The sequence below is a fragment of the Arachis ipaensis genome, chromosome B4 (assembly GCF_059453495.1).
Source record: "Arachis ipaensis isolate K30076 ecotype BB chromosome B4, ASM5945349v1, whole genome shotgun sequence".
Taxonomy (NCBI): domain Eukaryota; kingdom Viridiplantae; phylum Streptophyta; class Magnoliopsida; order Fabales; family Fabaceae; genus Arachis; species Arachis ipaensis.
Genome location: NC_142439.1, coordinates 79,303,180 through 79,326,849, shown reverse-complemented (window position 1 = coordinate 79,326,849; position 23,670 = coordinate 79,303,180).

Here is a 23,670-nt window from a genome sequence, read left to right as displayed (position 1 = left end):
ATATAGTTCTTAACTCACCAAAAATCTGCCTATCAATTTAGAAATATGTCACAGAGAGTTTAAATTAAAAATTACTGGGAGTTGGAGTCCCAGGTCGTCTCCCAACGAGTTGTAGGAAAGTGTGCTATTTTATTAATCAGATGTTCCAAGAAGTTGAGTTAAGTAAAGGGGAAATTAAATTGAGGAAAATTAAATAGTATGAATAAAAGCCTTGGCTGGGAGTTGATTAGTTGGAATCTCTATTATTGATGGGATGATTTTAAGATGAATTTATAATTAATGGTTGTTCTGTTTAGTTATCCTTTACTAGGTAAAGGAAAGTCAAATAAGTTGGAATGCTGGATCTATTCACGAGTTGCAATCCACTTAATTCAAAGGGATTGGTGTTAGTGATTAGATAACAATCCAACAATTAACCCAATTACAAATTTTCTTTCAATCCTTCCAACTCAAGAGTTCCTTTCAATCAACTCCCCATCAAGTGAGGGAACTACTCACTCATTGTAAATAATAAATCCATAACACATGAAAGGGAATTAAAAGAAGACATGATTATTGGAATGGAAAATAAATTAAAATGGAAGAAATAATCCTTATATTAAATAATCATGAAAGTATTCAAATGACAAAATTGAACAAAGCAAAGAACATGGAAGAATAAAACCAAGTTAAGAAAATGAACTAGAATAACAAAGTCTTGATGAGGAAAAATAACTCTTCCCAATGTTCCAATGCTAAGACCAATTGAAAATTAAAATTCTAAAACCTATTGAGAGAAACCTAAGGGAGTAAAACTAGATCTAAAAACTGTCTAGAATGAATGTTGTCTTTTGTTTCTGCATATTCTCTGGCTCTAGTCTGCTATTCCGGGCCGAAAACTAGGTCAAAATAAGGTCCAAAATTGCCCCCAACAAATTCTGCAGATTATGCAGATCGCACATGTCACGCGATCGCGTCATCCATGCGGACGCGTCATTCGCGCTTTTCCTTGCCACGCGTTCGCGTCATCTACGCTACCGCGTCGCTTGAGCTTTTCCAATCCGCGCGGCCGCGTGAACCATGCGGCCGCGTCACTGCGATTTGCTCTCCTTCACGCGGTCGCGTGAGCCATGCGACCGTGTCACTTCTCGCTGGTTACCTCCTCAAATTCTTGTGTTCCTTCCATTTTTGCTAGCTTCCTTTCCAATCTCCAACTCATTCATGCCCTATAAAGTCTGAAACACTCAACACACAGATCACGGCATCGAATGGAATAAAGGAGAATTAAAAATACATAATTAAAGTCTCTAGGAAGCAGTTTTCAAACATGTTATAAATTCAGGAAGGAATTATAATTTCATGCTAATTTAATGAATAAGTGGGTAAGGATCATGATAAAACCACACAATTAAACACAATATAAACCATAAAATAGTGGTTTATCACTTAGGTTGAGGTGTGTGTCTTTTAAGTGTGGGGGATGGAAAGCATTGGGTAGAGAAAAATTCTGTTTTGGGTACTTATTGAAAATTTTGGAAAAAACGGGTGCACATTCATGTATCAATTTGCTTCAACCATATGCATTTGTCATAGAAAAAAAATATGAAATGAAAGAAAAATATAGTAATAAGATGGGACAAAAGTTATCCCAAAGAAAAAGAAAAAAATGAATAAGAAATGCATATGTGTTTTGAATAGAAACTAAGGCATGTGTGTGTGAAAAGAAGTAATGGGTGGTTAGAATGCATTTTTGTGATTTGGTTGATATAGGTTGAGTGAGATACTTGAGCTAATCAAAGATCCAATTCTTTAGTCCACTTAGCCATATCTATCCCACCTTAACCCTAGCCCCATTACAACCCTAATAAGTCCTCATGATAATTTCATTCATTTATCATATGTTTGTTGATGGTTAGATGAAAGACAAATCCTTGAAAGCATGATTAGGAGGAGACTTGAGTGATTATACCCAAAACACCGAGTGATGAGAGTGTATACACACCTAGTGAGGGTTCGATGACTCAATTCTATGTTTCCACCTCACTTATCATGTATTCTTGCAAGTTGCTTCATGTTGAAACTTGAATCATTTCTCTAGATTTTGCTTGCATCAAATTATCTCTTTGCCTTGCCCAAATTGTATATACTTGCTTGGGAATTTGATTTTTTGTTTTCACCAATTTCATATATATATATATATATATATATATATATATATATATATATATATATATATATATATACTTGCAGGCATATAGATAGTTGCATTTAATAAGTTGAACCCTTCTTGATTGTTTTCCTTGTTGGTTTAGCATGAGGACATGCTATTGTTTAAGTGTGGGAAAATTGATGAGTCCATATTTGATGGTATATTTTGACTTAATTTGGATGGATTCTAGCACATGAACTCACACTTAAGCACCAAAATAGCATACTTTTGTGTTTTTTCCCCAATTTGATCCTAAATGTAAAAACTTGCAATTTTGTGCTTGAAATGAGCAATTTAATTCTACTTTTATTCCATTTGATGCCATGACATGTTTGCTGAGTGTTTTCAGGCCTTAGAGGCAATAATGGATAGCCAAAAGTGGAAGAAAGCATGTATGAGGGAGAAAACATGAAGAAAACAAGGAAAAGCACACACACCAAGGTCTGCATGCGCACAAGCAAGCATGCGTACGCACAAGACCGAATTAGCCAAGTGTGCGTGTGCACGACTACCTGTGCGTACGCACAGGTCAACATTCAGCAAAGTTTGCGGCTGCACACATCTGTGCGTCCGCACAGGTCCCTGCACGTGATTTTGTTAATGAAACACGTGCTATGCTTTTTCTGAGGGCTTTTGGCCCATTTTAGAAGGCTTGGATGCAAATTTTGGAGTGCTATATAAGGGGATTAAACACATATGAAGAACAAGCTTTCATGAGGTAGATTAGGTAGAAAATGCATTAGGAGTAGGAGTTGGAGTAGAGTAGAGAATGCTCTCTTAAGGTTTAATTTCCATTTCCATTGTAGCATTTTATAGCAAGATTTTCTTTGGATTTTTGCTTCTTTTATTTTAAGTACTCTTGATCTTCTCTTTAAATACATTGCTTTTGCCTTTATTTTCTTATGGTTCAAGTTACTTTGTTTATAATTGCAATTTTGAGTTTCTTGAAGTTTTGATTGATGAATTTTATGTTTCATGCTTTCTTTATGTTTGTTTGGATGTTTATTGTTGATTTTGTGCATAGTTGGTTATAGCTTTCTATTTTACTTTGCAATTTTCCATGTTTTAGTTTTATGCACACAAGGTGTTTGTAAAAATGCCAATTATGAGTTTTGAGTAGATTTTTCCACCTTGACTTGTGGTTTGAGTTCATAGGATACTAGAGTCATAATGTCCGACATTTAGTGGTAATTCTTGGGTAGTTAGTTGACTTTTGTTTCCATTGACGCTAGCTTTTTATCAACTAGTTTGGTAAGTTAGCTAGGACTTATGGATTAAGGTCAATTATGCTTGCTTGACTTACTCCTCGATGGTTGGGGTTGACTAGGCGAGATTGACTCATCATAATTACCATAGTTGTGCTTATGGCGATGATAGGATTCCTTGGATCCTCCTTCCCAAGTCAAGGCTCTTTCATTGCATTTATAGCATTTTCACTAGTTTTGATCTTGTTTTCTCTTTACTTGCCTTAATTCTCAATTTTGATCATTGCTTAGTTCTTTTATTACTTACTTCTTTTAATCTTTAGTTCTTTGATTTGCAAACCCCCTTTTTGCCTTCACAACCGAAAGAGTAACATTCCAATTGCATCCTAGGGAGAACGACCCGAGGTTGAAAGACTCTCGATTTATATTTTGTATTGGATTTAATATTTGATCTTGAGAATTCATTGTTGGTTTGGACTATGGTACCAACAAATTGATTCTTGTTTTGATTGATTACAAATTATACAAGAATTCTCTTTGTCAGTATCAATGCATATGGTTTGAACATTTAATGCATGAGTATGTACTGAATTCCCAAGATCTTCAACAAAATACAAAATTATACTTTTATCTCTACCAATGTTCCTAAACTTTCCCACACTTAAATGATACACACTCTCACTAGCCTAAGCTAATCAAAGATTCAAATTAAGGACATTTATTATTTTTCACTTAGAGGTAGTGATGTGTTAAAATAAAAAACAAAAAAGGATTAAAATAGGCTCAAAATTGGTTAACAAAGGTGGATAAAAGGGTAGGCTATTTGGGTAAGTGCGCTAAAAAAATGATGGCCTCAATCATATAAATGCATATATACATCAAATAATGGACAGAAAGAATAAAAAAAATCAAAGATTGTAATCATAAAAAGAGAATAACTGATAAATCCACATTTTATGGTATTTATTAGCTTTAATTTGGTAAATTTTATCAACTTTTCCTACATTTATTCACTAAAATAGCATGGTTTTGTGAATTCCTCCTAATTTGTGCTTAATAGCAAAAAATATGCTTCTTAGGCCCTAAAATTGCTAAATTCTATTTACTTTAATTCCATTTGATGCCTTGATGTGTTTGTTGAGTGATTTCAGGTTTATAAGGCAAGTATGGATTGAAGAAGTGAAGAAAAAGCATGTAAAGTGAAAAATTCATGAAGAAATTAAGTTTTGAAAATCTGCCATGCAACGCGTATGCGTGACCCACGCATACGCGTGACCAGAGTTCGTCAAGCGATGCGTACGTGTGACCCACACATACGCGTGACGTGCAGCACGTGACTTCATTAAATGTAAAATGATGGGGGAAAATTATGGGCTTCAAGAGCCCAATCTAACTCATTTTTGAAGCTATTTCAACCCTAATTCAAAAAGGAACAAAGGGAGAGCAATTAGGTTTAGTTTCGTAACATGCTTTAAGTTATTCTAGAGAGAGAAGCTCTCTCTTCTCTCTAGAATTAGGTTAGATTTAGTTAATTTCATCTTAGATATAGGTCTTAATTCTTATCTTGATTTAGTTTCTTTTACTATTTCTTATTCTAGAATCTTACTTCTTTTAGTTTTACTTGTTATTTCTTTTATTTGGTTATTTTATTGTTGATCAACTCTTGTTAATTTGAATTTCTATTAATGCAATTTAATGTTTCTTTGTTTATTGTTATTTAATTGACTTGTTATTATTGCTATCTTGCATTTGGCTTAGTTTTAGTGTAGCTTTTCAAACTCTTGGCTTGGAATTGAGGACCTAGGTAACCTTGAGTCCATTCTTGATTGATATATTAGAGTCGTTAGTTGATTTGGTTTTCACTAACGCTAGTCTTTCACTAAGCTAATTAGTGAGTAGGCTAGGACTTGTGGATTGAGATCAAATATGCCTATTTGACTTATCCTCAATGTTAGGGTTGAATAAGTAGGACTAACTCTTCATAATCATCTATGTTTGTGGTCAATGGCTAGGATAAGTGACCTTAACTCTCAATCCTTGCCAAGAGGTTTCTAGCATTTGAATTTTTCTTTCTTTTGATTAATTGCCTTGAGTTTGATTCCTTTTGGTGTTTAGTTATTGTTTGTTTCTTTAATTTCTTGCTATTCACATTTCTTGCCTCTTACCATCAAATCCCCATTCCCTCATAGCCAATAATTGAGCACTTCATTACAATTCCTAGGGAGAACGACCCAGGATTTAAAACTCTCAGTTATTTGATTTGAATTGTGACAAATCTTTATTTAAACTTTGATTAAGGATAATTGTTGGTTTGGACTATACTTGCAACACCAATTCTATTTGTGAAATTTTGAACCCACTCTTGGCCCTCGTCAATAATACACACAAGAATGAAATAGTGGTTAATATAGTGTAACCACACAATTAGGCTCAAAATTTACATGATTGTGTGTTCTTAGCTCAAAAACTATGTTCCATAATATATTTCAAGCAAGTTTCAATGAATCAAATATCGACTTAAATCAATTAGGATATTAATGCCCTATTAAGAATGTTTTTCTTGGAAAATTTCATTACTTTAAATAGGCTTATTGTATATGTATATATGAAAAGAAAGGCAATAAACTAAGAAGAATGCAATTAAAGCTTTAAAATATATACAGACTACAAAAAAATAAAATGTGAATGTGTTTGGGATTAGAATTTTTCACCCAAGATTGGCGATCAGTCGGACGACCTCCCCACACTTAAAGGTTTGCACCGTCCTCAGTGCATTCAGAGATGAGCAAGGGGGGTACAACGACTATACGGATTGTCACCTTCAGCTGGTGGGTCAATCGCTTGCTGCATGTTCTTTCTTTCGCATCCTTTGTTTTGCTTATAGTGAATCATCCATGAAAGATAAAAAATAGGATAGTAAGATGAGGACATGCAAAAGCAAGGAAGCACAGATTGTTGGAATGACTTAATGATCACTAAAATGAGGTGAGGGAATTAGTTTGTTACATTGATGAAAATAAGTGTGAATTCTAAGTTGCGCGTGGTTTAGAACACACACACTAGCATAGAAAGCTATGGAACAATTACACAAAAGAAGCATACACTTCACTCATTCTAGTGTGCTTGAGATACTTTAAAAGAAACTTGTGGGTTAAGATAAACAAACAAGTAATAAAGGAGCATAAAAGTATTCAAGCAAGAATAAAATAATTGTTAAAGGATGATAGATGAAAATTGGGTGATGTGCAAGAGAATTCAATGAACCAATGAAATATAGAACTCCCACACCAAGCAATGACACATTTTGAAATTTGTTTGCATCACCTAATTGACATGAAGTGGGAAACATGGTTGCTATGCAATTTAGGAAAAGAGAGATATAAGATGAGATTAATCACATAGCAAGCATGGTCCACAAAGCTTGAAAAGCTCAAAAAATGTCACTAAGTGAGCCTATGCTCCAATTTCACAATTCCTCAATTTTAATGCATCAACTAGGTGATGTAACTAAAAATAAATCATAACAAGCATCACCTAACAAAACATACATCAACTACATACAATTTTTAAATATTGAATTCAAATTACATGGTGGCTAGCTACAACATGCAATTTAGAAATCCAATAATGTTCTTGAAAGCTGTAACACCCTAATTACCCTAAGCCTTACCTCGCGTCATAAAGCAAAGGTTAATCAAAGGTTACGACAATTATAAAGCTTATACATATTTATATAGAAGGAAATAATATATTCTAGAAGCTCGATGAAGAATTAAGCTCAAAAATAGAGTTTGAAAAACGCAAAACGTACTCACGAAGCTATACTAAACGAAGCACAAGATATACGTACAGATATCAAGATATATGTATATAGATATATCAAAAGATAATAATATAGAGATCTCGCCACTGCTCGCGGAGTTTAAGCCGGCTAGTTACATACAAACATATAGAGTTTAAACAGTTAAAACAGCTTATACAAACTTCCTTTCAAAGCAAGCCTCTAGGCAAAATAAATACAAAAGTGAGAGATCTTAAACAAAATAATCAAAAAGACTTCAAACAAGATAGCGATCCTCCGCTCTGTCACCACCAAGCAACTCACCGAGGTGGGTTGCGACCTGCAACTGAAAAATAACAACAGAATATGGTATGAGAACCGGAGGTTCTCAGTATGGTAACAGTGCCCAGTGATGTAAGATATAAGACTCTGGGACACTAGAGGCAATCCTAGAACTTCATATCCATCACAAGATTCAACTTAAAGCATAACTAAAACATTAAAACATCACTTAAAACCATAACAATAAAGGGGTAATCTAACTTAGTGGATTTCAAAACTAACAACTCTCCGCTGTCCCACAGCCTTCACCAACCTATCCTCCATGCGATCCCATTGCCACTGCCTTCCGAACCTCCTCAAACCCAGTAGAATACACAATTAACATGATGCAAGTAAAGCACGTGTATAAGCATATATGTCAAGTAATTCAAATAGGCAATTAGGCATGTTATACAATTAGGCAAGCAATACAAGTCGGCAAAGCAAGCAAACAGATAAAAGATGCACATGATGAATGCCTGTCTTATTAGCTGTGATATCACATTGTCGGTTTCAACTGCCAACCCGACACATCTCCATGGAGATGTCGCCCTTCGGTCTCATATTGGGAACCCCCGAGATTTTGTGCCCGGATCATGGTCTAGGATGTCAGTGCCTACACACTATAGTGATTCTGAAGGGATGCGAGCGGGACACACTTGCCACAGACCTCACATCTCAACGTAAGCGGGATGAACCTACCGTCCTTACGCCGCCGTTGCGATCTCGACAGGTGGGATTAACCTATCGTCCCTGCCAGGTGCATAGTGTCTCAATGTCAATCTCATCAAATAATATATCATTACGACCTCGACAGGCGGGATTAACCTATCGTCCCTGCCAGGCGCATAACGTCTCAACAATCTCATTAAAATATTTCATCAGTGGTTTTCAAAAATTATTTCATTCAGAACTTATTAGTTCACCACTTTCACAATTCATTCCGAACTCATTAGTTCAGCACTTTCACAATTCATCAGAACTCATCAGTTCACCACTTTCACAATTCATTCTGAACTCATCAGTTCACCACTTTCACAATTCATTTAGAACTCATCAGTTCACCACTTTCACAATTCATTATCAATAATCACCAATACCATATGCTGCTTTCTCATTCAACCAAAACCATCCTCAGTACTCTAGAAACCTAAGCCTCCGTTCTCTAACTTTTTACCAGAAATACCGAATTAGATCGCCAAGGACCTTTTCTGTGTTTTGACATCCAAAAACAAGCCAAAGAGTCTTATATAAGTTTCATGGAAGTTTATAAGCTTTCCAGGAAGGTGAAACAGTAAAAAACAAGGTTTTTATTGAAAAACAGGGCAGTGTGCGTATGAATAGGGTTGTGCGTACGCGCACCCAGGAGGATTTTCAAGAAGTGTGTGTACGCATAGAGGTGTGCGTACGCACAGGAAGTAAAAATTTCCATTTTGCTCATTCTCACATTGCGTGCGAATGCCCTCAACAGAGTGCACCTTCCAGAGTGTGCGTGCGCACAAGGCTGTGCATGTATACGGCTTGCAAAACTTCGTTGGTTGTGTATGCGCACAGCGTGCTAGCGCTCCCAACAGCAGCCCTATCCCCTTGTGTACGTGCACACAAGAGTGTGCGTATGTGCATTTTCAGAAATAAACGGGGTGTGCATGCGCACAAGGTTGTGCGTGTGCACACAAACCATAAATCACAAATTCTGCAGCATTCACATAATTCAAATTTCAGACACCAACTTGCAACGATTATATGTTTTTATAAAATTTGGATTTCTACAAAATTGATACCATTTTAAAGGTCTTTAAATTATCTTTGATTTGATATAAAATTCATTCCATTTCACAAACTGTAGCTCAAGATATGATCCGTTGAACTTCATCAAATATCCATTTTTACAAAAGTTCACTAATTTCTCAATGTACCAAAATTTTCATCCAAAACCAAACCAAAACCACACTAACTTCAACTCACATCAGTTCTTACCATGTGTATCACATTCTACCACTCATATCATCAAATTCTCAAACCCAATTATCAATTATATCGCTTTAAACTATTTTTCACATAACAAACTCATCAATCATCATTCTATTACCACTAATCATGAGAAATCAACTTCAATTTCAGCATCCAACATCATTTATCAACATCAATACCAACTTGCATCAAAATAACCCAAAGTCATCAAATCATCATACAACATCATTTAACAAATTTAACAACCAATTCAATCCAACCTACCCTATGGGTCACTAGCCTAAGCATCCAGAAATATTATATATTACATAGAGGAAACCGAAACCATACCTTGGCCGATTCCCAATATGTACTAAATCACCAAATTGACTCCACCAAGTTTCCACATTCTCTCTCATACTCAATCAAGCCACCAAGTCCACTTTCAAGTCACCAACATTCTCCATATAACACCAATTCAAGCTATATACACATAATTCATAGCTAATCAACCTAGGGTTTAATATAATCACAATTTTCCAAAGCTTGAGAATAAACTCACCTAACCCAACGTTGATTGAGTCAAAACCGAATAGGAATCAAGTGCTAGAGTGTACCTAAACACCCGAAAACACAAGATTTCACTCAAAACCAAAACCAAATTTTTGAATTTCACAAGGACTTGAAACTGGACAGGAAATTTCGAGAAGCTTACCATAATGCTTATGTAGAAGTGACGGGCTTAGCAAGAGCTTCTCGTAGCCGCTGACGGCACACGAATTGGAGCACCATGGCTCGAGTTATGGTCAATTGAGTGATGAGATAAATAGTATTTCTTGTAAACCCTCACTCTCTTCTCACTTCAGAAGCTCTCCCTCTCTTGAAAGTGTGAAATGAGCTGAAGCAAGTGCATTTAAGTGCTTATATATGTTGGGCTTTGGCCCAACTTGGGCCCGGTCTAACCCGTTCACATTTTTTGGTCCATTTGACTCAATTTCGGGCCAAACTTTTAAAATTAACGCCCGGTTTTCGAATTTAAATATTTTTCTAAGGCTTGCTACTGTGTTTAATTATTCTCGCATAGTACCGGATAGACTTAAACCGGTTTGGCCGATTCATCTGTCGGTTCGAGTTTTTATGCGATTTTCGTAGAAAATTATATTTTCTGACTCAAAAAAATCTACTGAGTCCAAAAATTATATTTAACTTTTCTAATTCACATTCTAAATTTTTTAATCCTATTTTGGGAAATTTAATTATTTAATTAAACGGTTAATTAATCGTGATTCTTACAAAAGCAATGTCATAAGTACTTGGTATGCACAAATGTCCAACATTCAAAATTCAAGGCCAAGCAGTAAAGTATGGCCTTAATAAAGATATCTAAAAATAAATAGCAACAACAATGATGCTAAAAGAGCGTCATGACAGGAATTAGCAGCAATATCTCAATAGAATTAGCAAATAAAATCAGTAATCCAACACTTATCACCAAAATGTAACCTAGGCTAACAACCTAATCTACCAAAAATAGAAAATTTAAACTAAATAAGTAATAAATGAAGAGGGTGGTGAGAGGCGAGTGATGATTAAGTGGGAGAAAAGAAAAGCAGAGACATGGGAGAAGAAGAACAAAAAAAGAAAAGGAAGAAGAAGAAAAGAAGTGGGGTGGTGGTAATAAAGCAATTGTGCGTATGCACACATGTCCGTGCACACGCATAAAAGGTGTAAAATTGGGGTGGTGCGCACGCACAATCATGTGCGGACGCTCCTGCCAGAGGGTGAAATCAGTTTATACGTATGCACAAAGGTGTGCGTAGGCACACTAAGAATTTTTTTTTAACATGAAAAAGGATCATGTGAGCCTGCGCACATGGGCGTGCGTACGCACAGAGAGGGTAAAAGGCTAGGGTGCGAACGCACAAGCAGGTGCGAGCGCTACCAGCAAAGGGTGCAAAATTGAGTTTGGATATGCACATCTGAGTGCGTACGCACAAGAGGCAGGATTTGGGTTTAGCGTGCGTAGGCACAGGTGTGTGCGCACGCAAACTGCTCTGTTTCTCCAATTTTTTTCCAAACTCTAAGGTACCAAAATTGATCTAAACAAATGGTTTCAACCCCAAAACACCCAGAATTTCACAAATACAAGATCCATACAAAAAAATTAATCTAACTAAGCTCAAAATTAAACTAACCCTAAGCTAGTTTAAAGAAAGAAAATGTAATGAATTAAAGCTATAAACAAAAATTTTGAAAGATGTTAGCATGGTGGGGTGTCTCCCACCTAACACTTTTGTTTATTGTCCTTAAGTTGGACGATTGGGGATGCCCTTTGTAAGAACCGCAACTACTCAACCGGTTAATTAAGTGATTAATTGCCCAAAGTAGATTCTGAAAAGTTAGAGTGAGAGTTTGAAAGAGGGCGGAGAAAAAGTAAAAACTGTCAAAAACCTTAGAAAAATATTAGAAATGGAAAACCAAGCGTTAATTTTTAAGGTTTGGCCCGAAGTTGGGCCAAACAGGCTAAAAACACTAACGGGTTGGACCGGGCCCAAGTTGGGCCCAAGCCCAACATATATAAGGTTCATTTTATGAACCCATGTAGCCACAAAACACATTAAACACACACTCACATTAGAATTTGAAAGAGGGAGGAGAGAAGAGCTTGAGCAATATACTCAAATCCAACCCTACAACCTTATAGTCCATCTTCTCTATTGTTGTCATTTTCCTCTTATTCTTCCCTTTCCCTTGCCAAACTCAGAATGCTTGCTCATCCTCAAGCAACAATTAGAACAATGGCTATGGGGCTAAGATGGATCATGAATATCTTACACAATGAAAAGTTAGTAGTACATGTGTTCTAAGCAAGCAAAATAAAGATAATAATCAAGGCACAAGAGACAGAGACATTGTTATTGCAAACTTAAGAAGGTGACCACAATACATTGCATAAAAGATAAGTGGCACACCAAACTTAGTGTGACACTTTCACTTGGAATTAATGCAAGTATCTTGTAAGAATTTAAACCAAATTCTGTTACATAGCAACACCAAACTTAGAATGCAATCATATGTCAATTTATTTGAATTAAAACTAAGCAAGTGAAACTGTTATGTGTTAAGTATAATCACCAAGCCAAGAATCTGTCATGAATAAAGCTCTCTTGGTAATGTCTTAACAAACACAGTAAATAAGCAAACTAAAATGAAAGCATTTTAAAACAGAAAAATGACTAAAGAAAGTAGAATGAAAAAGTGTCAAATTAAAAGAGAAAAATAAAACTGCAGAGGCATTATGATTACGCAGACAAGTGGTGTTGCTTGAATGAATTGCATAGAAAATAAGTGGCACCCCAAACTTAGAATCTTGGTGTGTCACTTTCATTTTTGATTTGATGCAATCATCCAAAAAGATTGAAAACAATTTGTTGCAAGGCAACACCAAACTTAGAATGTAACCATATGCCAATTTATTGAATTTAAACAAAGCAAAGAAAGAAAGCAAAGCAAGGAAGAGAAACATTACCTACTGTTGGCATGTTGCTCTTCACTTTCTTCCTCTTCTTCCAATTTGTTAAGAGGAATAATTTCAAGAGAGGAGAAGATTCAGCTATTGCCCCCTGTCTTCGTTTCCTCTCAGCAAGCTTTCTTTTGTACATGGCTTGATTGAGCTTGCTTGCTATTGGTCCAGGGGTTGGATTGCTTGTGGTTGACCTCCTCTTGAATGTTGTCCTTGGTAGCTTGGTCACAATCCTCTTCTTGGTGCTTTTGTTAATTGCCTTCACTTCCTTGAATCCAAGTCTTGGTGGTTGTGTGATTGTTGGAGTCTTCTTTTCATCAAGAGTCTCTTGTATTGGTGGTTCCATGAGCCCTTCCTTCATGTAATTTTCTGCTTCACTTGAGTGTGAATTCTCTGGAATGACTTCCTCACTTTCATGCTCCTCCACTCCTTTCTTTGCACCGAACATTTGACTTAATAGTTCTTTTATGGAGGAGGTTTGTTGTTCTTCCCAAGATTTCTTCATCTCTTCTTCATATTTTTCGATCACAGATTCAAGGGAAGTTTGTGAGGGTTGTGAATGTTCCTTTGTTACCTCAAGTGCAGTTTCATTTTCAACCACCTCATTCTTTATTGAAAGTTCACTTGATGCAGTAGCCTCCTCATCTTGCTCTTCCACTTTATCCTTCACAACCATCAATTGGTCTTCATCCTTACTGTTTGATGGTTCTAAGTTTCCCCTTGTTTGTTCTAAGGGCCCATTCATCTTCTTGAAGACGATTTCTTTCCAGGATGGGGATTTTGTGTATCTTTCCACTAGTTTTCTATGTATTTCAATGGCTTGAAGGTAATCCTCATCTGTTGGTTCAAGAGATGAAGGTTGAGAATAATTTTGGTGACATGGATGTATTGTGGTGAAGTTGTGTTGAGGGGTGTGGGATGAGTTGTGTGATTGATAGGATGACTTGTATAGATTTTGGGGGAAACTTTGTGTTGAGGCATAATCAAGTGATGAAGATCTTTCAAATGAGAAACTGGGACGTGAGGGTGGATGCTCTTCCATTCTTTGGTGATGCTTCCATCCACCATGAGGATAATGATATGAATCATTTTGTGGTGGTGGTTGGTATCCCATATGATTTTCTTGCTCATCTTGTGTCTCTGAAGCAAATCTCCATGAATTGGAGTGCTCAGAATGTGTATTCTCTTGGTGATATTCCCAGCCACCATTAGAGATTGGTGATGGTGGGTAATATCCCATAAAATTTGTTTGATCATAAGATGAGTTGAACTCCATTTGAATTTTGTAAAACACAACACCAAGGAAAATTGAAATTCATATCTCAGAGATGAATTTCTTAGTGAGGCAATAACTCAAACACCTTGGTTTCAACTTAGAACAGAGAAAAAAAATAAAGAAAATGCTTGATCTAGACTTCTCACCCACTTAATCATTGTTGATCTAAATCAATCCCCGGCAACGGCGCCAAAAACTTGATGGTATTTTTGTGGAAAAATGAATTTTCCAAAACACCAAAAACTCACCGGCAAGTGTACCGGGTCGTATCAAGTAGTAAAACTCACTTAGAGTGATGTTGATCCCATAGGGATTGATGGATCAAGCAACTTTAGTGGGTGATTAGTTTAGTCAAGCTAACATTGAAGTGAATTGTGTGAAATTGTATCCAACAGAAAGTAAATGGCAATGAATTTAAAGTTGCAGAATGTAAATGGGCAGAAAACTTAAAGAGCAAGAAATGTAAATTGCAAGAATCTTAAATGACAAGAAATATAAATTGCATGAAATATAAAGGGGAGTGGGTGCTGAAAATTAAAGAAAGCAATAGATCAAGCAACTGGAAATTTAAATTGCAGGAAGAATAAATCAAGATCACAACAACTCAACTGTAAAGTGCAGAGGAACAAAAGTGCAGGAAAGTAAATCGGGAACAAGGAGATCAGAGAGCAATCAATCCGAGAACCAGAATGTGAAATCAAATGCAGCAGATTTTAAACAAAAGTGCTTGAAGAATTAAAAAAAAACAGAAAGCAATGCTTAATTTACAGCAATTTAAAAGTGGTTGAAGATCTCAGGAAATCAAAGAGACTAGAAAACAAGTCTAGATCTCAAGTCCTTCCTTGATCCAACAAGAGAATAATTACAGAAAAGTAAAAGAACAGATTGCAGAAGAAGAAGATTTAAAATAGCAAATGAAATTTGAATTATGCAGTAAAAGAACAAGAGAGAATTCAAGGTGAGATTGAAACAAAATTTCTTCAATTCTCCACCCAAAATTCAAAGCAAGAAAAGTAAAAGTGTAGAAGCAAGAACAAGGAAGAAGAGAGATCAATTCTCCTTCCCAATTCCCCCTAGTGCTCTCTAGTAGAGCCAGCCTCTATACAATTGAGCTCCCTATTCTTCCTAATGGAGCCAGCCTCTATACAATTGAGCTCTCTTAACAAAGATGAAAATGATGCCTTATATAGGCTTTACAAAATGAAAATGAAAATGAAATGAAAAAAAAAATTACAATTAAATGAAATTCCTAATCTATCTAATCCTTGTGCCATTGAGTGATGATGATGGGCTTAGCTTGCTTTGGATTTGAGGAAGAGTGGGCCTAGATGGCCTTGGTTCAATTGGTGAAGAGTTGAGTTCAAAAGGAAATTTAATTGAATTTTGGCCCATGTGAAGAATTGCTTGGGGAAGCATCAGGGGAAAGCTCAGCTCACAAAGTGAGTTGAGCATTGGTGCCTTGGTGCCATTTTGTTGCTCGCTGTGTTGCCCCTTGCCGTGTCAAAATTGCTTGTGTGATGCCCATGGGTAGCGCTCAGCTCACTTTGTGAGCTGAGCATTGGCTTCCAAGGGGAGGTACCAAGTTCAAGCCTTGGTGAAAGCACTTGGGGAGCAATTTTTCTTGATTTTTCATGAAGAGAAGCACGACAATGCTCACTTACAGCGCTCTCTAAGTGAGCTGAGCGCTAGTTTGCTTTCCTTGTTTTCCTTGTGTCTTCCCCTTCGAACCTTGGTGGAAGCATTTGCTGATTTTTTTGCTTATTTTTAGCCTTTAAAGATGCATTTCATTCGTGCCTTTATTTCATGCCAAATATAGGTTGCCATACATCGTTGGAAAGCTCTGAATGTCAGCTTTCCAACGCAATTAAAATCACATCAATCGGACATCTGTAGCTCAAGTTATTGCCCTGGAAAGGAGGCATGGTCATGCTGTGAGCGCCCAGATTTTAACTTAGCCAAAATTTTGCTTTCCAAGCTCATTTTGCACTCTTGTGGCGCTCTGCTCACCTTGTGAGCTGAGCTTTGTGCTGATTGCCTATTTTCCTTTTATTTGGTCATGGGCCACGCTTTTAAAAGCGTGGCCTAAGGCTCTAAAGTGTGCTCCAACTTCAAAGTGTATCCCAAAGCTCTTTTTTTCTCCTTTTTAGCTTATTTTGTGCTTCTTTGCTTCTTTTTCTTCTTATTTCCTACAAGATTTATAAAATTAAAAGATCAAAGAAATATACCAATTAAGCACAAAATCATTCAATTTTTAAGCACAAATCATCAATTTCTTGTATGAAAAAGCATAGAAAAACATGACATGTTGACATGTCATCAATAACACAAAGACTCTGATCTCATGGAATGGAAGGCTCGGTTTTCAAGCGAGGCAACCATGCGTCATGAATCAGGAGGCTAAGAGATATGCACTCAAGCTATTGCATGTAGAACGGAAGTGGTTGTCAGGCACGCGTTCATAGGTGAGAATGATGATGAGTCTCACGGATCATCACATTCGTCATGTTGAAGAACGAGTGTATATCTTAGAGAAGAAATAGGCTTGAGTTGAATAGAAAAACAATAGTACTTTGCATTAATTCATGAAGAACAGCAGAGCTCCACACCTTAATCTACGGTGTGTAGAAACTCCACTGTTGAAAATACAAAAGTAATGAAGGTTCAGGCATGGCCGAATGGCCAGCCCCCATAAAGGTCTAAGATAGTATACGACTAATCAAAGATGATAGTCTATGAAAAGTATCTAAATACAATAGCAAAAGGTCCAATTTATAGAAAACTAGTAGCCTAGGGTTTACAGAAATGAGTGAATGATGCAGAATCCACTTCCGGGCCCACTTGGTGTGTGCTTAAGCTGAGCATTGAAGCTTTCACGTGTAGAGACTTTTCTTGGAGTTAAACGCCAGGTTTTGTGCCAATTTGGGCATTTAACTCCAGCTTTTATGCCAGTTCTGGCGTTTTGACGCCAGAATTTCTATGCTGACTTAGAACGCCTATTTGGTCCATCAAATCTCGGGCAAAGTATGGACTATTATACATTGCTGGAAAGCCCAGGATGTCTACTTTCCAATGCAATTGAGATCGCGCCAATTGAGCATTTGTAGCTCCAGAAAATCTACTTCGAGTGCAGGGAAGTCAGAATCTAACAGCATCTGCAGTCCTTTTTCAGCCTCTGAATCAAATTTTTGTTGAGGTCCCTCAATTTCAGCCAGAAAATACCTGAAATCACAGAAAAACACACAAACTCATAGTAAAGTCTAGAAATGTGACTTTTGAATAAAAACTAACTAAAATATACTAAAAACATACTAAAAATAATGCCAAAAAGTGTATAAATTATCCGCTCATCACAACACCAAACTTAAATTGTTGCTTGTCCCCAAGCAACTAAAAACAAAGTAGGATAAAAAGAAGAGAATATACAACAAATTCCGAAAACATCTATGAAGATCAGTCTTAATTAGATGAGCGGGGCTATTAGCTTTTTCCTTCTGAATAGTTTTGGCATCTCACTTTATCCTTTGAAGTTTAGAATGATTGGTATCTATAGGAACTCAGAATTCAGATAGTGTTATTGATTCTCCTAGTTCAGTATGTTGATACTTGAACACAGTTACTTTATGAGTCTTGGCCGTGACCCTAAGCATTTTGTTTTCCAGTATTACCACCGGATACATAAATGCCACAGACATATAACTAGGTGAACCTTTTCAAATTATGACTCGGCTTTGCTAGAATCCCCAATTAGAGGTGTCCAGAGCTCTTAAGCACACTCTTTTTGCTTTGGACCACGACTTTAACCACTCAGTCTAAAGCTTCTCACTTGACACCTTCACGCCACAAGCACATGGTTAGGGACAGCTTGGTTTTAGCCGCTTAGGCCAGGATTTTATTCATGTGGGCCCTCCTATCCACTGATGCTCAAAGCCTTGGATCCTTTTTATTTTACCCTTGCCTTTTGGTTTAAAGGGCTATTGGCTTTTTCTGCTTGCTTTTTCTTTTTCTTTCTTTTTCTTTTCTCTTTTTTTTTTCCCATATATATTTTTTTTCTGCAAGCTTTTCACTGCTTTTTCTTGCTTCAAGAATCAATTTTATGATTTTTTAGATCATCAAATAACATTTCTCCTTTTTCATGATTCTTTCAAGAGCCAACAATTTTAACATTCATAAACAATAAATTCAAAAATATGCACTGTTCAAGCATTTATTCAGAAAACAAAAAGTATTGCCACCACATCAAAATAATTAAACTATTTTAAAATTCAAAATTCATCTAAGCAAGGTGATGGATTCATAGGAAATTCATAACTTTAAGGAATAGACACTAAGACACTAATAATCATCTAATAAAGGCACAAACATAGATAAACATAAAGCATAAAAATTCAAAAAACATAGAAATAAGAACAAGGAAATTAAAGAACGGGTCCACCTCAGTGATGGCGGCTTGTTCTTCCTCTTGAAGATCTTATGGAGTGCTCGAGCTCCTCAATGTCTCTTCCTTGCCTTTGTTGCTCCTCCCTCATGACTCTTTGGTCTTCTCTAATTTCATGGAGGAGGATAAAATGCTCTTGGTGCTCCACCCTTAGTTGTCCCATATTGGAACTTAATTCTCCTAGGGAGGTGTTGATTTGCTCCCAATAGTTTTGTGGAGAAAAATGCATCCCTTGAGGCATCTCAGGAATCTTATGATGAGGAATTTCCTCATGCTCTTGGTGAGGTTCATAAGTGGGCTCTCTTGTTTGCTCCATCATTTTCTTAGTGATAGGCTTGTCCTCATCAATGAGGATGTCTCCCTCTATGTCAATTCCAGCTGAATTGCAGAGGTGACAAATGAGATGAGGGAAGGCTAACCTTTCCAAAGTGGAGGACTTGTCTGCCACCTTGTAGAGTTCTAGGGATATAATCTCATGAACTTCTACCTCCTCTCCAATCATGATGCTATGGATCATGATAGCCCGATCTATAGTAACTTCAGACTGGTTGCTAGTGGGAATGATTGAGCGTTGGATGAACTCCAACCATCCCCTAGTCAGGCCACAACTTCATAAAAATGGTCTTGATGCACCCTTGAAATGAACCTCTCCATCTCCCATAACTCAGAGGTGGAAGCTTTTGCCTTCCCTTTCCTCTTTCTAGAGGTTTCTCTGGCCTTTGGTTCCATAAATGGTTATGGAAAAACAAAAAGCAATGCTTTTACCACACCAAACTTAGAAGGATTGCTCGTCCTCGAGCAAAAGAAGAAAGAAGAAAGTAGAAGAAGAATCAGAGGAGATGGAGAGGGGTTTAGTGGTTTGAATTTGAATGGTGAGGTAGGTGGGGTTTTATGATGGATGGATGTGGATTGGTGAAGAGATTATGGAGAAGAGGGTAGGTTTTGATATGTGAGGGGTTTTTGGGGAAGAGGTACTGAGGTGATTGGTGAATGGTATTTGGGGAAGGGTGTTATGGGAAGGTGTGAAGAAGAGAGAGAGAGAAGAGGTGGTGGGGATCTTGTGGGGTCCACAGATCCTGAGGTGTCAAGAATTTCTCATCCATGCACCATGTTGGCATGTAAACGCCCCTTCCTGTGCCAATCCTGCCGTTAAACGCCAGGTTGCTGCCCATTTCTGGCGTTTAACGCCAGCTTTTCTCACCTTTCTGGCATTTAATGCCAGCTCTGTGCCATTTTCTGGCGTTAAACGCCAGTCTGATGCCCATTTCTAGCGTTAAATGCCCAGAATGGTGCCAGACTGGGCGTTTAACGCCCATTCTGCTACCTTTACTGGCGTTTAAACGCCAGTAAGCTTCTCCTCCAGGGTGTGCTGTTTTTAATACTGTTTTTCATTCTGTTTTTGCTTTTTCAGTTATTTTTGTGACTTCACATGATTATCAACCTACAGAAAACATAAAATAACAATGGAAAATAAATAGATATGATTAAATAAAATTGGGTTACCTCCTAACAAGTGCTTCTTTAATGTCAATAGCTTGACAGTGGGCTCTCATGGAGCCTCACAGATACTCAGAGCATGATGATGGCCTCCCAACACCAAACTTAGAGTTTGAATGTGGGGGCTCTATTTGACTCTGCATTGAGAGAAGCTTTTCATGCTTCCTCTCTATGGTTACAGAGGGAGATCCTTGAGCTTTAAACACAAGGGAGTCCTTATTCACTTGAAGGACCAATTCTCCTCTGTCAACATCAATCACAGCTTTTGCTGTGGCTAGGAAGGGTCTGCCAAGGATGATGGATTCATCCATATACTTCCCAGTGTCTAGGATTATAAAATCAGCAAGGATGTAGTGGCCTTCAACTTTTACCAAGACATCCTCTACAAGTCCATAAGCTTGTTTCCTTGAATTGTCTGCCATCTCTAGTGAGATTCTTGCAGTTTGTACCTCAAGGATCCCTAGCTTCTCCATTACAGAGAGAGGTATGAGGTTTATGCTTGACCCTAGGTCACACAGAGCCTTCTCGAAGGTCATGGTGCCTATGGTACAAGGTATTGAGAACCTTCCAAGATCCTGTCTCTTCTGAGGTAATCTTTGCCTAGTCAAGTCATCCAGTCCTTTGGTGAGCAAGGGGGTTCATCCTTCCAAGTCTCATTACCAAATAACTTGGCATTTAGTTTTATGATTGCTCCAAGGTACTTAACAACTTGCTCTTCAGTAACATCTTCATCCTCTTCAGAGAAAGGATACTCATCAGAGCTCATGAATGGCAGAAGTAAATTCAATGGAATCTCTATGGTCTCTGTATGAGCCTCAGATTCCCATGGTTCCTCATTAGGGAACTCCTTGGAGGCCAGTGGATGTCCATTGAGGTCTTCCTCAGTTAAAATCACTGCCTTTTCCTCCTCTATGCATTCGGCCATGTGGGACGTGTTTATAGCCTTGTATTCTCTCTTTAGGTTCCCTTCTGTATTGCTTGGGAGAGTACTAGGAGGGAGTTCAGTAATTTTCTTACTCAGCTGACCCACTTGTGCCTCTAAATTTCTAATGGAAGACCTTGTTTCAGTCATGAAACTTTGAGTGGTTTTAATTAGATCAGAGACTATGGTTGCTAAGTTAGAGTGGCTCTGCTTAGACTTCTCTGTCTGTTGCTGAGAGGATGATGGAAGAGGTTTGCTATTACTAAACCTATTTCTTCCACCATTACTTTTGTTGAAGCCTTGTTGAGGCCTCTGTTGGTCCTTCCATGAGAGATTTGGATGATTTTTCCATGAAGGATTATAGGTGTTTCCATAGGATTCTCCCATGTAATTCACCTCTTCCATTGCTGGATTCTCAGGATCGTAAGCTTCTTCTTCAGATGAAGCTTCTTTGGTACTGCCTGTTGCTGCTTGCATGCCAGACAGACTCTGAGAAATCATATTGACTTGCTGAGTCAATATTTTGTTATGAGCCAATATGGCATTCAGAGTATCAATCTCAAGAACTCCTTTCTTCTGATTTGCCCTATTATTCACAGGATTCCTTTCAGAAGTGTACATGAATTGGTTATTTACAACCATCTCAATGATTTCCTGAGCTTCTGCAGGTGTCTTCTTCAAATGAAGAGATCCTCCAGCAGAGCTGTCCAATGACATCTTGGATAGTTCAGACAGACCATCATAGAAGATACATATGATGCTCCATTCAGAAAGCATGTCAGAAGGACACCTTCTGATCAATTGCTTGTATCTTTCCCAAGCTTCATAGAGGGATTCACCTTCCTTCTGTCTGAAGGTTTGGACTTCCACTATAAGCTTGCTCAATTTTTGAGGTGGAAAAAACTTTGCCAAGAAGGCATTGACTAGCTTTTCCCAAGCGTTCAGGCTTTCTTTAGGTTGTGAGTCCAACCATGTCCTAGCTCTGTCTCTTACAGCAAAAGGGAAGAGCATCAGTCTATAGACCTCAAGGTCAACCCCATTGGTCTTAACAGTATCACAGATTTACAAGAATTCAGCTAAGAACTGATGAGGATCTTCCAAAGGAAGTCCATAAAACTTGCAATTTTGTTGCATTAGAGAAACTAATTGAGGCTTCAGCTCAAAGTTGTTTGCTCCAATGGTAGGAATTGAGATGCTTCTCCCATAGAAGTCGGGAGTAGGTGCAGTAAAGTCACCAAGCACCTTCCATGCATTGTTGGCATTGTTGTTGTTTTCGGCTGCCATGGCTTCTTCTTGTTTGAAAATTTCTGTTAGGTCCTCTACAAAGAGTTGTGCTTTAGCTTCTCTTAGCTTTCTCTTCAAGGTCCTTTCAGGTTCAGGATCAGCTTCAACAAGAATGCCTTTGTCCTTGCTCCTGCTCATATAAAAGAGAGGAGAAGAAAGTATGGAATCCTCTATGTTACAGTATAGAGATTCCTTGATGTGTCAGAGGAAAAGATGAATGGAAGGAGGAGGTAGAGAGGAGAGAATCCGAACTTATCAAGAGGGATAGGGTTCGAATTTCACATTGAGGAAGAGTCTTAGTCCTTTAAATAGAAAATTTTAGGAGGGGAGTGATTTTCGAAAATAAATTAAAAAGATTTTAAAATAATAAAAAAGAAATTTTGAAAAATTGATTGATGATTTTCGAAAATTAGAATTGAGAAATTAGTTAAGTGATTTTTGAAAAAGATTTTGAAATTAGAAATCAAAAAGATATGATTGAAAATTATTTTGAAAAAGATGTGATCGAGGAGATATGATTGAGAAGATATGATTGAAAATCAATTTTAAAAAAAATAAATTTTTAAAATTAAAGTTGATTACTTGACCAACAAGGAATTAAAAGACATGATTCTAGAATTTAAAATTTGATCCTTTCTTAATAGGCAAGTAACAACTTGAAAATTTTGAATTAAATCATTAATTGTAGCAAGGATTTTCGAAAATAGTAAAAAAAATAGAAAATGGAAAGAAATTGATTTTGAAAAGATATGATTGAAAAGATATGATTTGAAAAAGATTTGAATTGAAAACAAAATCTTCCCTTCTGTGCCATCCTGGCGTTAAACGCCCAGGATGGTATCCATTCTGGCGTTTAACACCCAAAATACTACCCTTTTGGGCGTTTAACGCCCAGCCAGGTACCCTGGCTGGCGTTTAAACGCCAGTTTTCCTTCCTCACTGGGCATTTTGAACGCCCAGCTTTTCCTGTTTAATTCCTCTACTGAATGTTCTGAATCTTCAATTATCTGTATTATTGACTTGAAAAGACATGGTTTTGAAATTTTTTTTGAATTTTTGGTGATGAGAAATAATCAAAATGCAACTAATCATGAAAACTAAGATCAAACAAACAATGCATGCAAGACACCAAACTTAAAAATTTTCATATTAGAAACACTAACAAATTGAGAATGCATATGAGAAGCAACTAAACACACAAAACAAGAGAATTTAAGGATCAGAGCAAGGGAATCATCAAGAATAACTTGAAGATTAATGGAGAACATAATGCATGTATTCGAAAAAT